The sequence below is a fragment of the Fukomys damarensis genome, unplaced genomic scaffold (assembly GCF_012274545.1).
Source record: "Fukomys damarensis isolate Sample0158 unplaced genomic scaffold, DMR_v1.0_HiC HiC_scaffold_9, whole genome shotgun sequence".
Classification (NCBI taxonomy): Eukaryota; Metazoa; Chordata; class Mammalia; order Rodentia; family Bathyergidae; genus Fukomys; species Fukomys damarensis.
The window spans coordinates 33686377-33692417 of record NW_022900921.1 but is presented as its reverse complement, the minus strand read 5'-3'; positions in this window follow the sequence as shown (position 1 = coordinate 33692417).

The following is a 6041-nucleotide window of genomic DNA, read 5'->3' as shown; positions in this document are numbered from 1 at the left end:
ACAAAAAAAAAAAAAAAAAAAAAAAAAAAAAGTATCTAGATGTCCTCATGTCCCACATCAGATTCTCAGATCTGAACATGTACACTGGGTTTTCTGTTTAAAACCCTACACAGGAGTCTCAGCAAGTTCTTTGTCCAGCCAGCTGGTGCCTTGAGCTGACTCTGCTCTGACGGTTTCACCTGCTTGGGCTGGGCCACGAGATTTCTGGTCACAAACTCCATTCTGAAGCTGGATCTCAGGGATGTTGAGAAGCCGAGGAACTATTTATTTATTTAGTGCCTCTGGTTGCCTATTTTGGACAAATTTTACTTCTTTTCTTTGCTTTCTTTTAGCTATTAAAAATCTTTCAGTTTTTATTTAGAATCTGAATTTGGTTGCAAAAGCTTGATGGCAACTTTGACCCTTATTCCTTTAAAAAAAAAAAAATCTGCATTTTAACATACATGCTCTACTGTGGTATCCTGGTGGGAATGAGCCCTCCCTCATTCTGTTCTTTGCTCAAAACAATTTCTTTAAAACTTTTGTCATTCAAATAATGATGGAAAACTGACAAAGCAGATAAAGTTTTGTGGAGTGCACAAAATATGTGTTCTGCTGTTTGCTCTTCAGAGCTGTGTAACTCAAAACACCGTGACTTTAATAAGTAGCACACCTGGCCAAAGAAGACTGTGTTTTACAGCTACCTCCTAGCTTGGGGGAAGCACATTTGCAAGAGAAGCACCTGTCACCTCCATCCTCAGGGCAGGAAAGATAATGTAGATGAGAGAGACTTTTCCAGTGAACATGGAAAATCAGACTGTAGCAAATGCTGTGGTGTATTTTAATTAAGCCACAATTTCCTCATCTGTAAAGTTGAAATGCTAACAGTGATCTCCCAGGATTGTTGTAAGAATGAAGTAAGTAATTCATGCAAAGCTCTCTGTCCAGAGTTTGGCTCATAACTGATGTAAGTGCCAGTTATTGTCATTAAGCATAGGCCCTTCTGCATCACTCCGCTTGCTACCTCTTCATACATGATCCACTTGTCTTCCAGCTGGACAGGAAGTCTTTAGAAGGCACCATACTTTTCATCCTAAACTGTTAAACTCCCATATCCCCACAGCACCCACTACGATGTCTTGCTTATAAAAAGCTTCAACAAATGCAGACTAATGAAATCATAAATATACAGCTGATTATGGACTCTTTCCTTCTGTTGTCCGTGAAATTGTGTCACCTGTTGTCCTCATTTTTGTTTCTTCTTTATAAATAGCTTATTTTATTTCTAAGTACTTTTTGATATTTTTAAACAAGTTTCTATGATTTGCTCTTTTTATCTGCCTACATAAAAATGAAAAGTAAAATAGGGGAGAAAAAAACAAGTTCTTTTCTGGTTTTTCAGATTTACTTTTGAAACAACCCAATAAAATCTGATACTTTTGGCACTTAAACTGTAGGATATTAGAAAAAAACTTTTGGTTTGTCAGGTGTAGTGGCACATGCCTGTAATCCTAGCAGTTGGGAGAATGAGGCAGGAGGATTGCCATGAGTTCAAGGCCAGCCTGGGCTACATAGTCAGTTCAAAGCCAGCCTGAACTACATAGTGAGACCTTGTCTCAAAAACAAACAAGCAAACAAACAAAAACTTTTAAATTTAACTTTGTTTTATATCCTCTATTTGTGAAAAGAGGGGTATGATACTCTAGGAATTCTATGAGGACCATCTTGCTTCTATAGCAATTAAAGAGGAAAACATCAATAAAGATCAATCATAAAAAATATACTCTATAATTAAAGAATATGGAAAGGATTATACTCTATTCCACCACTGGATTGATTTTAATTTTAAAATATGTTGGCATGGCTATTAATGAACATACTCATATTTTTAAAGAAAGGAAACAACATAAATTTCTCAGTATATACACACTATATGGTATGACCTTCTATTATCCTAGACATTCTTAATTCTCCACACTTCTCTGTATTTGTTTTCCTTACATTGATCCTCATATCAGTTGCATTCAGAAAAGCAGAGCAGAAGAATATTAAGCTGATAATACTGCAGTTTTTCTATGTACTGCCAAGTCCATCACCCCACTGGTGTCTCCAGCAAGGTAAAGACCTCAGGCACCCTTCAAACATATCAGAAGGACTAAAAATCAGCAGTAATGTGATAACTCCTCTGAAGCACCACAACAAAACAAGTACTGCATTGTTTGTTCATTTCATCTCCTAATACTTTATTGTACAACAGTCCTATGAGGTGGGTATCTTTCTAAAGAAAGCAGATAATTCATCAATTTGTCATTGAAGTATACAGATGTCCAAGCACAGGGTTTGAACCCGGCCCAGCAATGCCCTCTGTATGTGAGGGCTCGGCCTTGAAGCCCAGTTGTGCACAGTAGGGAGTAGGGGGCTGGCTCTGCAGTGCCTGGAATGGGCCATTCACAGCAGTTACATGACCTCTCTGCCATAGCTTCCTAACCTGTGAGTTGAGGGTAATAATAACAATCAGACTATTCAGAGGATCAAATAAGTTAACATTTGTCAGTCATGTTGATCAAGAGTCATCAGATTACATTCTAATCCTGCCTACTCCGTGTTGGAAAATAAAGTTTTATTGGAGCATAACCTCACTCATTCTTTATGTAATATCTGTGGCTGCTTCCTCAGTACAACAGTAAAGTTGAATACTTGAGAAAGGCCATACGGCCAACAACCATGACAATATTTACTGTTTGGTCCTTTGCAGAAGAAGTTTGACATCTAATTTAGAGGAGTGTTTGGCAAATCTAAATACTGTACTCATTGTTGACTATGGCTACTGATATTAAAGTTCATTCTGTGGTCTTGAAGAACAGACTTGTCCCATCCACTAGGTGTCTAATACAGCTCATACTTAAACAGTTTACCATTCAAATTATTATTCTCAAGACTTTTATTTAGAAAACCAAAACAATTTGTTGTTTGAGGTCTGTGTCATAAGGTCAGTGATGCTGTAGAATAAGATTTCTTCCTTCAGAGAAAACTACAGAGTCACTACTGTTATTAACCATGTACAGATGACCTATCAAAGGATCTTCATTTTGGGCATATTTGCCGCATGGCTTTTCCAAGTCACACAAACACATGTACATGCTACGGAAAACAGGAAGCAATGGTCTAGTTTTCCCTCAATCTTAGGTCATTATAAGTGTGTTCTCTAGGAACAGGAAAGCCTATTACTTAAAAGGCCCTGCTCTTTCTGTAGGTCTAATGATGAGGAAGAATAATGGGAAAAATAATGCATGAATCTGAATTTTCAAAAAATTAAAAATAATTCTTGCACCGATGCAGGCAGAATTCTTGGATTAATTGATTAACAGCCCAAAACACAGTATACGGTTAAAATGGGTCCACTCTCCATACAGAATCCAGAGTGATTGTTAAAAATGCAAATCACATTATGCTTTTCCCTTAACTAAAGTCTTCTCATTTTACCATAAAATTCAAATTGCACAATCCTGCTCTAACAGCTTCTCCAATCTTAAGCTGTGGCCCTTTTCCCTCTCACTCCCCTGGGTCAGCCACATGAACCTTCTCTCCTTCATAACATGTGCCAAGTGTGCTCCTGCCTCAGGTGTTTGCACCTGGTTCTTTTTTGCTTGGAATACTGTGTTCTCACAACCTCACAGAGTTGATTCCTACCCATGTGCTGGACCTGGCACTTCCCTGAGCAACTACTTCTTGAGATCACCTATACACATTTTCCATCACATCTCTCTATTTTATTTCATTCATAGTCTTTTTCACTGGCTGCAGTTATCTTGTTTCTATATTTGTTTACTTGATAACTGTCTTCCTTCACTAGTGCATAAATTCCATGAGACCCTAGAATTTCCTTTCATACATAATAGTTTTTGTTGTTGTTGTCATCCTGGGGATCAAACTCAGGACCTCGCACAAGCTAGACAAGTGTTCTACTACTAATCTACAGCTACAGTCTCCACCATAGGAAATTAATGACCTGTTCAATAAATGGATGGAGGATGGATATAATATTTTTACCCTACAACTAATATAATGACAAGAAAATCTGAGGAACAAAAATAAATCTTTAGGGAAAAATAATTTGTCAAGCAGCAGTATGTCAGTTGAGTATAACATGACAGAACACTGTGTGAAACAGCAGAACTCTTTAGAATGTGCTTTCCAAATGAATTCTCCTAAATGAAATCTCCTAGTATCTTGTTAAACAACCTACGTGGACAGTCTATGGAGGCATATTTTAACTAGAAATTACATTCTTCTCTGTTAATCTTCACCAAGCTACCTTTAAGGCCAGATGACAAATGGAATTCCTTTGGATGTTGAGTTTCCCTAAATTCTTAAGGATAATTTTTTTCCTTTAGTGTCCCAGGGATCATAATCAAAAGGCCAAGCCCCTCTTTCAGAAGAGAATAAAAAAATGATTTATAAATGTTCTTTGAAACTTTTGTTTATGGTTCCATTTCTATTTTTAAAAATATATTTTAAAAAACTATTAAAATATAAAAACCCAGTAAGGAAAAGTACCTTGTATATGAGAATAGCTCTTCAATATTTTCACAAAAAAGTAAAAATAGATTTGTCACATGGAAAAAATGATGTCACTTGCCCTTAGAAAAACCTTTAGAAGAAGTTCTTTTGTACTAGTACTAAAATTAGACAAGCACTGTATTAGTTACTTTTTACCTTGCTGAGACAAAATATCCAACATCCAAAGTTAAAGGAGGAAAGGTTTATTTAGCTTACAGTTTGTAGAGGTTTCAGTCCACAATCGGTGGGCTCTAAGGCAGAGTGACTTGGCAGAGAGGCTTCAAAGAAGAAACTAGTTCATGGCAAGGCAGAAGGTAGCAAAACAACAAGGGGCCTTAATAGCATCTTTCTGCCCCTTTTATCTTATCCAGAGTACTTAGGGCGGCTAGCACTCACACCTTTAATCCTACTGCCCTTGAGTTTAGCATTGCACCATGAATCAATCCCATCATCAGACCCTCTAGATCCAACCACTCTGAAAAAGCCCCCCGCCACGACTACATGAGGCTTTGGGGGGCATCTAGATACAAGCCATAAAACACTTCATGCAAAACTATAAATCCAATCATCTCCTTAAGTTACATATGCAGGTGAACCAAGATTGTAGTGAAAGCATTGGGTTCTTCAGGCTTCTCTCTGAGGACAAAACCCATGTATTTTCACTAGGTAATAAATAGCAGGTGAGTTTTGTAATTGAAATTTTGTATAAAATATACATATTTCACACATGTGAAAAGTTCTACATTAACTTTAGAAATGAAAAAGAGGGAAAAAATGAAATAACTGAATTTAGAAAAATCTACATATAATATTCAATACAATTATGTGAAAGGAGCTTAACCTGAATACAAACCTTATTTGTAGCTCAGACATCATTATTACCATTAAAAGTTTGGTTGTGTGGTAAAAATCTGTTCATTCATCTAACAGTGACTTACAATGAACCTAATATATGCAGAAGGAGTTCCAATTTCTCTCAGAACTTAGTGGAGGCAGATAATTTTCAAGTAAGCAAATAAATTTAATTCCAGATTTAAATCTGAAAGTTCCAAGGTCAAGCAAAATACCTTGAGTAATAATAATCTTGATCAATTTCTAATCTTCATGTAGACTGTCTAATCCCTGTCTGAATGAATTTAGAAAATGCTGATTGTAGTAAGAATTCAGAATATCACACAGATCCAGAGTTGAGGGAGGATTTCGAAGTGGGACATGTCACAAGCTAGCATGGGTCCTTTCTTTAGTGATAATGGAAATTAAAACAAAAGCAATAGTATGAATTTACACGCAAAGGTTTTAATTGGAAAGGAAGAGAAAAATGAAAGAACCCCAATGTGAATAGCTGGAAGGACCCATTCTGATGAAGAGAATTAGACTGACCCATTCACAAAAGCAGGAAACCAACTTTTAAAAATTAGTTGAGGTGGGCCAGGGATTTAGCTCAGTGGTTCTGGTGCCTGCCTCAAAAGCACAAGGGCCCAAGTTCGATCCCTGGTACAAAA